We start from the raw sequence: 13,404 nt of genomic DNA on the forward strand, positions 1-13,404 counted from the left end.
AAGAGGATGGAGAGTTAGGGGAAGAAAAGAGAGGAGTTTGATCGAGTTGCAGAGTTGGTTCTGCTGCTGCGGAAACCCTAGAAGACGAAGAACACTGACCCACATAAGCAGTCGTTTATGCTGCAGTGAATACGACAGTCGCAAGACAGTCTTATATGCTACAGTGGTAACGACCCACAACCGAGGGTCGTAGTTCTCTGGTTTGTAACAAATATAATTGTTACAAACCCGGTTTTGAATTATTTCTCCCTTTTCATCATTTGTAAACACCATTTGAGCAATAATAATGATTTTTAGGCGTGTTTCCAACAACATGATGAGCTAGACCCCATCACTGGGACAACGGAGGAAGCAACTTTTCATGATTGTGGTAAATGAATTAATTCTTTTATTGACTTTTTGCATAGATTTAATTGCTTTATGATTTCTATTAATTATTTGTTATTTTGTTAGATGCCGCATGCTTAGTTCTAAATACTTTAGATGCGTCATGCTTTTAACTTACAAATAATATTTTACGAAATCTATTTTTCGCAAAGAACTAGAGTCACAACTTCTTTTGTTTGAGCTATATTGTCTAGAGTTAATGACTGAACCATAACAATATGAAAAGTAGTGGAATCCCGCGTCTCATCGTCTCTTCATCTTGTGACATAATTTGTATATTTTTAGTGTTTTTCCTTTATTAATCCTAAAAACAATTTCAACAAGTCTGAGTGAACGAATCATCTTACTACAACTCAATTGAAAATCCCACCACCCACTTTCCTGTACGAATGTCAATTTTGTAGAGGTTTTCAATTTTTGCCTTGTAAAGCTCTTTGACAGAAAAAACCCCTTTATCATAGAGATCCCATATTATTATATCTTCTTCATTAGGATGTGTCTGCAGATTGACAATAACTGATGCCTTGTCATTGCTAAAAAGAGCAAGGATTAGGTCTGCATCCCAGTTGCCATCTGGAAGTAGAATTGACTCTAACCTCTCTACATTATGAGGGCACATCTGTGGTTTTTGCAGTTTCTGAGATGTGTTTGGAATCCAGATGTCTTCCCATATCTTTCTTTTTCCCATTTCCAATTTTCCAGAAGCAGTGATGTTTTATGTTGTTGATGCCTTCTAGGATTCCTTTCCAAACCCAAGAATCTTCATCTTTAGCTTTTGTATCCATGTTGAGGACATTCCTTCCTAGTAGATACTTGGCATCCATGAGCTTGTGCCAAAGGGAATCTTGGTCTTGTTCTAGTCTCCACCCAATTTTCGCAATCATTGAACTGTTGAAGAGTTTCATATTCATAAAGCCTAGACCCCCCATCTCTTTGGGTTTGCACACTGCAGTCCAAGCTTTAGGGTAGTATCCAGTAGGATTTTCTATATTTCCCCCCCATAAAAAGTCTCTTTGAAGGTTATTGATATCTTTACATGTTTTCTTTGGCACCTTGAAGCAGTTCATCTGATATATGTGTGCAGAAGAAGTGACAGACTTTATGAGAATTTCCCTTCCAGCAGGATTTAGGGGGATTTTCTTCCAGCTAGTGAGTCTCACCTTCAGCTTTTCCACTCCAGGCTTGAAAGAATTAATTTTGCTTCTATGGGTGAAGAGTGGTGAACCTAGATATTTATCATCCAATTGAAGGATTTGAACTCTCATAGAACTGCTAATTTGGGGGATGAGGTCTGGATTGGTGTTTTTGCTGAAGAAAACTCCTGACTTGTTGAAGTTGATTAGCTTCCCAGAAGTGCTGCCAAAGATTTGGAGGATCTTCATAATGTTTTGAGCTTCAGTAAGGTTGGATTTGCAGAATATCATGCAGTCATCAGCAAACAGGAGGTGGCTGATAGGAGGAGCAGCATTGCATATTTTGAGTCCAGTATTGATGCCTAGGTCCTCAACATGAAGGAGAGTTCTTTACAGAGCTTCCATGCAGAATAGAAACAGATAGGGAGAAAGGGGATCTCCTTGCCTTAGCCCTCTGGATGGTTTAAAGAATTTGTCAGGAGAACCATTAATGAGAATAACAGAGGTGGAAGTTGAGATACACTGCAGAATTTTGTTGCACCATCTTTCATCAAATCCAATTTTCTTCATAATAGCTATCAGAAATGTCCAGTCAACTCTATCAAAAGCTTTTGCCATATCAATTTTGATGCCCATAAAACCAGCATTCCCTTTTTTTTCCTCTTTTTGATCTCATGGTATGTATCATTTCATGAGCAATATCTATGTTATCAGATATTTGTCTTCCAGGGATGAAGGCAGACTGATAAGGTGATATGATGTTATGTAGGTAAGGTTTCATTCTTTGGGCTAGAAGTTTGGATATGATTTTATAAGTGGTGTTGCATAGACTGATTGGTCTGAATTGGCTAGGAGAGGTTGGGGAATCTATTTTGGGAATTAGAGCTATAAAGGCGATATTCATCTCTTTCAGTAAGTGACCAGAGGAGAAGAAATGTTGTACCATTTTGACAATATCATTTCCAATGATGTCCCAGTTGATTTTGAAGAAGCTTGGAGGGAATCCATCTGGCCCTGGTGCTTTGTCATTTGTCATACTGAAGAGGATAGCTTTAATTTGAGCAGGTTCAGGCTTTCTGTTTAACATTAGGCTATCATCTGGGGATATGGTTTAAGGGATGAGGTTGAAGATTTTTGAGGAGGTGTTTATGGTTTCAGCAGTAGCCATTTTGGAAAAGTGGTTTGTGAAACAATTTTTGATATCTTGATATTCAGTGAACCAGTTGCCTTCCTCATCTTGAATCATATCAATTTTATTTCTCCTTGTTCTGCTCTTAGTGGCTCTGTGGAAGTAACTTGTTTTCTGGTCTCCCAGTTTGATGAGTTGATCTCTGCTTTTGATTTTCCAAAATTTCTCTTCAATGTCTTGCCATTTTTTAAGCTCTTCCCTAGCACCTACTAGAGCCTGTCCTCTATATTCTCTGAAGTAATAAGTGTGAAGACATGTTAAATGTTGCTTGCATTCATCTATGTTGGTTTTGATATTACCATAGACCCCCTTGTTCCAAACTCTGAGTTGTAACTTTATGTCTTTGAGCTTTCTGGCTATAGAGAAAGCACATGAACCAGGAGTAGTTTTTTTCCAACATTCAGCTACAATTTTCCTGCAATCTTCATGATCTAACCAAGGACCAAAGAACTTGAAAGGGATCTTACCATTTTTCCAGTGAGGATTAGAGTTAAGCAAGATAGGATGGTGATCAGATCCTATAGCCAACAAGTTAGTGATAGTGGTGTTTGGGTATATAACCAGCCAATCATCATTAGCTAGACCCCTGTCCAATCTTTGTTCAGTAAGAGCATAGCCCTTTCTTTTGTTTGACCAAGTTAAATGACAACCAGTAAAGTCAAGATCAATGAGATCAAGATTTAGAATCTTTTCATTGAATATGGAGGCTTCATTAGCATCTATAGGATGTGTGCTGAATTTTTCAGTATCATGAAGGACAAGATTTAAGTCCCTTTTAACCAACCAAGGTAACTTATTGAATTCAACAGTATTTTCAAGGTTTTCCCAAGAGTGAAGTTTTGAACTGGTATCATAGGGGTTGCCATAGTAACCTGTGAAAAGCCAAGGGGGGCTATTGGCAATTTTTATTTTAGCATTTATATGGTTAATGGAGCAATATAAGATTTTAAGGGAGGCATTGCTTTTCCATATTAATGCTAAGCCACCAGCAGTGCCACTTGCCCCTCCTGGATTGACATGCCAGAAATTGTTGATCCCTAAATCATGCATGATATTTTTGATTTTTTCACTCTTAAGTCTAGTTTCAGAGAGAAAAACAATGTCTCGGTTAAATTTGTTGATCATATCATTAAGGTATCTTTTAGCATATTTAGTCCCCAGACCTTGGCAATTCCATGCTAAAGAAGTAAAGAATTGCCAAAAGTATGACACTGCTGGATACTTAGATAAGGATCTTCTAGTGATAGTGTCATAATACTTATAGATCATGAAATTCACAAAGTAATTCAAGATCAGATGTATTTGGAGCAAGTGATAAGGAAAGTTGAGAGAATATACCAGAGTACCAGCTGTAGAGCAGTTCAAAATGCCATTATAGCATAGTAATATGATGATTGTCCATATGCTCCTGGGTAATGTCATTCAAATATTTGTATCTCTTGTGCTTGCCATGTCCATGCTGTTGAGAGTAGCATTATCTTCATTGAGAATAAACTTATTTCTCTTGGTGTCAGAAATTTGGCTTGAGGAAGTATTGAGAGAGATGTCATCCAGCTTTTCAAATGAGTGGTCCTTTTTCTTAGCCTTACAAGAAACTTTCTTTTTCTGTTTTGCTCCAGCTTCCAAATTTGCTTTGATTTGAGCCAAGGTAGGGAGAGTATTAAAAGGGAAGTGATTTGGAGTGTTGGAAACTGGGAAGATTTGTTCAGCAGCAGCAAGATCAACAGCAGCAGTTTCCACATTCTTCTTGTTTGGGATATTATTGTTGTTGTTGGATGTTGGTCTAGAAGCAACTTTCCACTTTGGCAGATTTTTTTTGTAAGATCCATCTATCTTCCTTGCTAATTCCATTCTTTTGTTTCTAATTTTGCAGGCTAAAACATCTGGATGAAGAGAGTCTTTAGCTTCAGAATGATTTGTCTGAGCAGCAAAGGTGATATGGTTACTTGAAGTAGAGGAAATATTAGCTATTGATTTTTCCAGCTCCACTCTTTTAGCATATTTCATTTTTGCTTCAAACTCAGCAGTTGCATCTGCATCTGAGTAGTGTATGTGTATGATATCCTTACCATCTTGAACTATTTTTTTGTCTAGGAGTTATAGGTGGAGGGGAAGGTTGAGGAGTTGGAAGGTGGTGATAATCATGATTGTTTTGATTAGGAGGGGATGGACAAGGGGGGGGCTAGGATGATCAAGGATTCGACAGACTTTGCAGAACTTGATACCACTAAGAGCATAAGCGCATTCCAACCAGTGAGAAAGAGAAGTAGTTTCAAATGCTTCTATACCAAACTTTAGAGATTTAGTTACATTGACTGTAACTTTTACTTCCAAGTTTTTTTCAAACCTGTCTCTACCATAAGGTTTTTTTCCCCTTGATAGACTCCAATTGGTCTTATGATGTTTGGAATGTCTGGAATTATGTGTGTTGGAATTCTAACAAGAATCCAGATGATAACTTTAGAGAAGAGTTCTTCATCAATAAGCTCAGGACCATTAGCAGGCACTTCAACTAGAACCATCAGTTTGTCAAAAACCCCTCTAGTGCCTCCACTCCTTAAGGTTGAGTAGTCTTCTTCATGAGTAGTTCTGAGAATGTAAAAGTTTCTTCTTCTGTTCCAAACTTCAACCTCAATTCTGCTGAACATTTTCCAGTTAGCATTAATGAAGTTATTGACTCTAGATGTTTGAAAGCAGATGTTATTACAGAGTTTCCCTATAAAACATCCTTTCCAGTCTTGGGCTTGCTTAGTTTTGATATTCTCAGCATTAATAAAAACTTTTGAAAATAAATCCTCAGGAATGGTTAAGGCGGTGTTCATTTTTTCAACTAGTTTTTCTATGGATTGAGGGTTTGAATTTGAGGAGGAGGCCGCCATAGACCTGAGTTTTTGGATCCAGAGAATGAAAATGATGAGAAGGTTATGTTAACTTGGGATAGTATATGTAAGATGAGGGACCATATGAATGATGTTCATGTGACAAACTTTAATTTGAAATTTATTCACGGGATGACAGTGGCTCTTTTCGTAACTGAGATGGATGACAACTGCAGTAGGAATATTGTAGTCCTTGTACTTGTGGTTGGGGCAGTTTGTTAAGGGATTATTGACATGGACCTTCATGGCTAATGGCATTTGGAACCTCAACCTGTCAATGTTAACGGCGTATAGAGTAGCACTACTAGGCTCATGAGCTTTATCAGAAATTGAATTTAAATAAGAGTGAAAAGTTTTTACCCATTTGTTGTGATAAATGTTACAAAAGGTGAAAGCCATTTGGCCTCATGAATTAACTTTCTTACGTGGCCATGCCTGTCAAAATGGGAGTGAAAGTGGATTTTATTACTCCTTTTGCAGTTGCTTGAAACTGCTTCCAAATGTTTATGGGCTCGATCATGTTGCAAGAAGTTTCAGCCCAACTATAATTCGTTTCAGCTTGCGTCTGAGTCTGTGAGCGAAGAGTTGTCAGCTGAGTCAGAATTGTGTAAGCCGTACGTGGGAGGAGCTTATAGTTTGTGCATGAAGACCATCCGGAGAATGAGAACTTTGTGTTGTCCATCAAAGCTTCGCCACCTGTCAAGACCAGCTGCATAAGATTTAATATGGTTAGACGTGTGAAGAATAACTTACTGCAACATAGGTTATCATTGCCTAACTGCTGGAGATTTGAAGCGACATGGATAGGGGGTGAGGGGAAGGGTTGAGTGTGCAGTTGACGGTATTGGGAATCATCGCAATTTATTGGCGAAACCGTCGAGGCTTTATGGATGAGACCCTTTATAAGCATAATTTCTCTTGACGGGAGGGAAAGCAGTTTTCTTTTCTTCTCAAAATTTCCATCTAAGAGGTTTCTGAGAGTTTCCTCATGGCTGAAGGACAAAGTTCCAATGATCACAAAGGCAAGCGTAAAATGGATGAAGTCGAGAAGAAGCCCTGCATTCACTGGTATCCTTATGAGCATTTGGTTCATCGTCTGCCTTATGGAATCGCTTTCCCACAAGGATGTGAAGCCCCCAAATTTATTAAAGAGGATTTTGATTGGTACTTGAAAGATATGCAACATAATATTGATGTGAAGATTGAAGCGTAGAGATTGTTGCATTGTTGTCCTCCAGGAGATGTGCATGAATTGCTGATCGATTCGCCAGTAAAGAGATTGATTCAGTTCTTTAATCAGCCAAAGCCTGCTCCAGTGAATCAAAATTCCAGTAATCCTTTTTTGAGGCCTGAATTGGGTGTTGAACAGGGTGGATGCAAGATGCCTGGTGCAACTCATCATAGAGAGGAAGTTGCATCCGCACAAGCGATAGAGCCAGTGAAGAAGCCGCAACGTCATGGTTCTGATGATGATGATTGGATTTTGTATGCATATCATCTGAAGTATGTGCCCTTTGAGGTTCATGAAGGCGTTGTGATTGTTGCATATCGATTTATCGTTTCGGGTTTGAGTAGGATTGGATTTCAGTCGATCACTTTGCCAACTGCTGCTCAGTTTATGGTTCGACAATTGGCAGCCAAGCCTTGGGGTGAGGATGAACCAATGCACTTTCCGGTATTGGATGCTCTCTGTCCGGCTACTGGGAAAATAGGTTGTGTTATCTTTGCTAATGCCAATCAATTTTCTGCTGCTACATCTAACCAACCCACTACCGATCCAGCCTCCGATCCAGCTGCCGATTCCGAGCCTCCTGTGAGTCCAATCAACGTTGATGTTGATCCATCTGAACCCGACGAAGCAGAGCACGAGGAGGAGGGAGTGACTCCAACAAGAATGCAGGTTTCCCGACCGACCAGAAGTTTGACTCGAAGTCAGACTCGACAAGTGAGTCGGGGAACTCGGAGTCGAACTCAGTAGAGGAATTAGGAGGTAAGCACAATGGAGCTCTATCGTTCTTTGAACCAAGGACTTAGATGGTAAACAATTAGTTATATTGGAGTGATGGGAGGTCTTGATTTTATGGATCGGTTTAATTTGTATTATACTTCGGATACATTGGTTTCTTTGGATTTTGGTTTTGTTGAATATGCTAGACTTATAATTGTTTTTTTGAAGTTGTTGCGAAGTGTGATTGTTGAATTTGGATGAATGTTGAATGGGTGTTTTTTGAATTTGGGTTTGTGATTAAGAAGATACTGGAAGAGCCAATCCTTGGTATTATTGACATTCACTATTGTTTCCATGGTAATAGCTAGATTAGCTTCTGAAGAAGAGCAAGGAGAGATTCTCTGATCTTTAATTTTTTCTAGCCATTGAAGTTTTATTTCTGGTCTGACATAGGTTGCACATTGCTTAGTTGTAGAATTTCAGTGGTTTCTAAGATATCGAAGATTTCCGTGACTGTCTTGAGGCCTGCATTGTCTGTGAATTCAGCAATGGAGGTGAAATTGAAGGTAGGTACTATGATTTCTGGGTTCGTCGTACTCCTTGTGATGTTTGTGATTCCGGTAATTGCTATGATGTATGGATTAATAGTGATTTCTGAGAAGCTTGTGCTACTTGTGATGCTAGTGATGCTAGTCATGTTAGTGATGGGAGTGATGCTAGTGATGAGAATTTTAGATTGATTATCCATAGAAAACAGACTAGACAGTGATTAGATCATAGAATCGTTAATCAGAAAGAGGAGGAGGGAAAGGAAAGAGAGAGAAATCTTGCTCCGGTCGAGAGTCCGGAGAAGAATCCGGTCAAAATTGACCGTTTAAAGAGACGTTGGGAGAAAGAAGACAAAAAGAACGGCTAGAAGTTGACGGAAAAAATCAAGTTTCAGGGCAACTTGGGTTATGCAAATTTTCAGTTGTACGACTCATTCTCTCTCCGGTTAAATTTGAATAGTAAAGCAACGTGAGTTTGATGGAAAAAAATTTCAATCATGTGTATTTATCATGTGTATTTATCAACAAATGCTGGTTATCTTGATCGAGTCGAAGTTAAATTGTCCATCTGAGATGAAAAAGATGTACAATTCCAACATATGACATATATTTGGAGAAAAAGATGATAACCTTTGTACTCTGAAAGCAATGTGTTATTCAAGTTAAATTGTCATTTCTTATGTTGTTGGAGATAGATCTGCAGCTTTACTCACTAAACAATATTCCACTTGTACCAATATCTTCAGCTAATTTGTTATATGCGCATAAGTTTAATTGAGATAACAAGTGCTCAATTACATTTGACTCATGAATGGGAGAGGTATCAAGTACGCACCAACTTTTTCGTTTGATAAGAGTATGAACACACACACAAGAATTTTGTTATATGAGGAAAACTTCACCTGTAGAAAAACCCCAGAGCCTCGTCCATCTTGAACACCAAACTGTATTAAGCCACTACAGACACTAGCCTCACCCTCCAAGAAATTCAACTGAAGTCGTACTCCTTACGTCTCTTGAACCTCGCAAGGCTCTACGCAATTGATTCGCTTAGATGACGTCCTTTATCGCCTAAGAGTTGCTTCAAACTATTTGATACCAATCTGCCTCTAACACATAAGCCTATTTGATTTTCATTTTGATCTTTAGATCTAGGTTTAGAAATATGTTTGCCATAGACAAAGTCCAACCAAAACACTTACACTCAATTAAATGAGAAGCCTGGATTACTAACCACCTCTCAAGAACAATCCAAACAATTCAATGAAGAAAAGTATTAGATATCTTTCTTGAGGAATCACAAAGTCTGAGACAACAAGAACTTTGCGATTTCTATCAATCTCGTTCCTAAACGGATATTTACAAGAACCTCAATAATCAATAAGAATAAGATCAGGATACGCGAACTATAAGGTAAAAGATCGTCGTACATGACTTCACGAATCCCTAAGTGAGGTCTTCAAGTCGTAACCTGATCATCTTTCTCAGAGGAAACCTAGGTTTTTAGAGGAAGACTGTAACAAATAACTAGGACACAAAAGTGTCAGGGATTGAGAAGTCTTGTTGCATGAGTCTTTCTATTTATAGACTTTCAAGGCTCTAGGTAGCCTTGAATTCAAGTTAATTAAGATAACTTGAGATCCGAGCAAACACTTTCTCATCTTTCTCATTTAGATGAAATCTTATTAGGAATTAATGTAAGCATGTGAGAAGTCTGTCTTGAAATTACACAGAAGAATATATACTATGGTCCAGGGTTCTGGAACCGTGTACATAGTGATAGTTTGTATTGACAAACTTTCAAGCGAAAGTCGTGTTCATTAACACTCAAGACTGAAACCTTGATTCACAAACACAAAGTGATTTAGTGAAAAAAGTTGTCTTCAAAGTGTTCATGAGAGTTGTAGCAATGCGAAACGTAGTTGTGAAAATAGTTTATTAACATCTGTTTAGTTCGATACTGGGTAGGTATGTGTAGGGTACGCATACCTATGGACCAGTCTGTGACCTCGGGTTTTTTGAGTACACGTACTGGGTATGTGTACCTTAGACATTCACGAACTTAGATCCTACGCGTACTGGGTATGCGTACCCTTGACCATTCCAGAACTCAAACCACTAGGGTATACGTACTGGGTATGCATATCTACCTTTTGTCTGAAATTTAAGTAAGCTCTGAAAACTCTCTTTAAACAATTTAAAACATTCCCAATATCCAAATAGATAGTTAATATTATTGCTTGAAAAATTTCCAAATGATCGACTTGAAACAAAAAATAATTCATGAGCAATAAATTGTTGTTAACCAAGATTTTTAAGGATTTATGAACATCCACTACTTGAATTGTATTTCGAGCTTGACTTGAAGTTTATTATTTACAATATTAAATCTACTAAAATCACACGACATAGTCATAAGATAAAATGGTAAATGTCGTGAGTAAATAGGATAGTTCAGTCTTCACATACCTCTTTGTCGATAAAATTCTTCAAACGTCTTCGTTTGGTCTTCAGTCTTCAATCTTCGAGGGTTATTCAGGGATGTCCGATACTCAAATCTTAGTAGACTAGAAATCAAGATATAGTTTTGTACATCTATCATTGACAACAAACTTGAGATATCAAAACTTGCGAGTTCGACCGATCAATGCTCTAATAATCGTCCTCTTTGTCAATTTTAATGACAAAACTATCAATACATATGAATTCAAAATAAATGAACCTTTCAGCTCAAAATCAACCATGCTTGATTTCTTGGAATCTTCAACAACGTCTTGAATTTTTCTTTCTTCAAGTTTTTCTATATGGTTCTGCATATGATCGTTTTAACATCTTTGTTGTTGAAGCACCGTAGCGATGAAAACTTATGAAAATACTTGTTTAGAGCTTTTCTAGATTGGCAAAGTCACTCAACTCAATGGTTGTTACATTGGTGCATAGTATTGCTACCTTCCTCAAAGTCCAATTGTACCAAAAATTTGAAGCAATACTACGTTGATATGTTATCCCACTTACTTTACTTACCTAACACACACACACACACACACACATAATGCTCCAAAAAGCCATATATTAGAGCAGTGCTTGATGGAACTCGCAATTTTTCCTATCTCAAGCTTGTTGTCAATGTTAGATGCACAAAACTATATCTCATTTCTAATCTACTAAATTCAAGTCTCAAACTAGGATTAGAATTTGGTAGTTGAGTATCAAAATTCGCCGAATACTCTTGAAGATTGAAGACTGAAGAACAGACGAATACATCAACAAGGACTTCATCAACAAAGGTATGTGGTTACTTATTTCATTTGAAACTCTTGTTTAATTGTACCTTTCTAATCTATCGAAACAAATGCTCACTTTATGGAACAATTCCTATGATGGTAAATACATATTTATGTATAGACTCGTGGATGTTTGAGCCCAATACTTTAGTGAGAATGACCTTTATCCCTGGAAATGTCCTCATGTTGTAGGGAATGAGCAAACGAATTCAACGAGCTAATAATTACTCAATTTCGAATTATATGAAGAAGTTATGAGTGATTTATTAGAGCAATACTTATTATGTGTTGAAGTTCGCGAAAGGAAACAGTTCACGATCTGTTTGTAACGATTCACGGACTAAACCGCAAAAAACGTGACTAGATATCTTTTTTAGTCAAGTTTTTGATGTTTCCTCTTCTAGGTAAGATGGTTATACCTTGCACATAAAGTTGATTACCATGTTAAAGTGTGTTTGATGTTTTAAACTCCTTCATAAATTAAATTGCGATTTATCTTATTTAATTAAGATATAATTACAAAAAAAAACACAGTTTTATGCTAAATAATTATTTACTCTCTCCGTTTATGAAAATGAGATACTATCACTTTTCATTTATGCTAAAATGAAAAAGTGATAGTATCTCTTTTTCATAATCGGGGGGAGTATTAATTGTTAGAGAACTGCTCGGTTGAACCCACTAGCGTTGGTATGTCAATTTTAGTTGCCAAAATGCATTCTTGATTTAGCATACTAAAGATAGTTTCGTACTAGATTAGGTTTAAGAAGTTGAATCGAAGCTATTCTTAAAGGATGAAGACTGAAGATTGAAGACTACAAGAAGACATCAATAAGTACTTCATCAAAGGTATGTGATTGATTTCATTTGGATTCTTGTTCTATTCTACCTTTCTAATCTATCAAGATATATGCTCACTATATGGAACAATTCTGATGACGGTAAATGTACATTTATGTATATATACTTGAGGTTATTTGATTCATGACTTTGGTGATGATAACCTTTATCCCTATAAAGGATCTCATGTTATAGTGAATGAGCTTGCGAATCCAATGAGCCAAGAATCACTCAATTCCGAGTTATAACGACAAAGTTATGAGTGGTTTAAGTTCATTAGTAGGAAACATTCCATGGGCTTTGGAGTGGTCCGCGAACTTGGGCCCAATACGTGACTAATGGTAAGTTGGTGATGTTTCCTTATGTAGGCAAGTTAGCTATTGGTCTAAACACTTTTGATTACCATATTAAAGTGTTTGTGATTCCTGCCTAAGTTAAAATGTGATTTATTCACATAAATATAATTTTTGCTAAATAAGTTATTTATTTAATTATTTTGGCAAGAGTTTTAACTTAGGAAAGACTCCCATATTTAGGAGAGTCTTGCAAAAGGAAAATAGATTTGCTTAGCTTCCAAGATATTGTTCATTATAAATAAGGAGTTCGTGAGTTTACAAGTTTTTCATCCCTTTGGAAAATTGGCGTAAGCTCTGCAGGTTGTTTTCCATGTCTTCCGTTCTTCGTGAACGAGAGTGAGATAAAAGTCTTTGTATTAGGGATCACAAAGCCAAGTTGGATTTAATCTTCGTGATTGATCATACAACTTGTAATCTAGGTTTTTCACCTCTTGTCTATTCTAAGGTTTTCTCTTCTGATATAAAACCATTCAAGAGTTGTTGATCATAAACCCCAAGTTTTGATACATTTCAGTTTCCGATCGTATACCAACACTTGTTAGTCGAAATCGGAGACTAGAAAGAAAAACTTATTTTGAGGCATCTCGTAAAAATCCTTGAGAAGTTTTAAACAAGATATCTCTAGATTTATTCTAGTTGTTCTTGTGGTGGATTTATTAGGGTTTTCTTAACTTGGAAATTGATCTTTGGAATCACCCAAGTTTACTTACGGAAATCGGGTTCACGGACTCCTTGTGTGTACGCATATTGATTGTAAGTTAAAACCCTAATCTACAAGTTTGTTTTGATATTACTTTTACCTAGTAACTGTTTTTATCAAAACAAACACAAGATTTCCAA

This window comes from Papaver somniferum, chromosome 9, assembly GCF_003573695.1.
Source record: "Papaver somniferum cultivar HN1 chromosome 9, ASM357369v1, whole genome shotgun sequence".
Taxonomy (NCBI): Eukaryota; Viridiplantae; Streptophyta; class Magnoliopsida; order Ranunculales; family Papaveraceae; genus Papaver; species Papaver somniferum.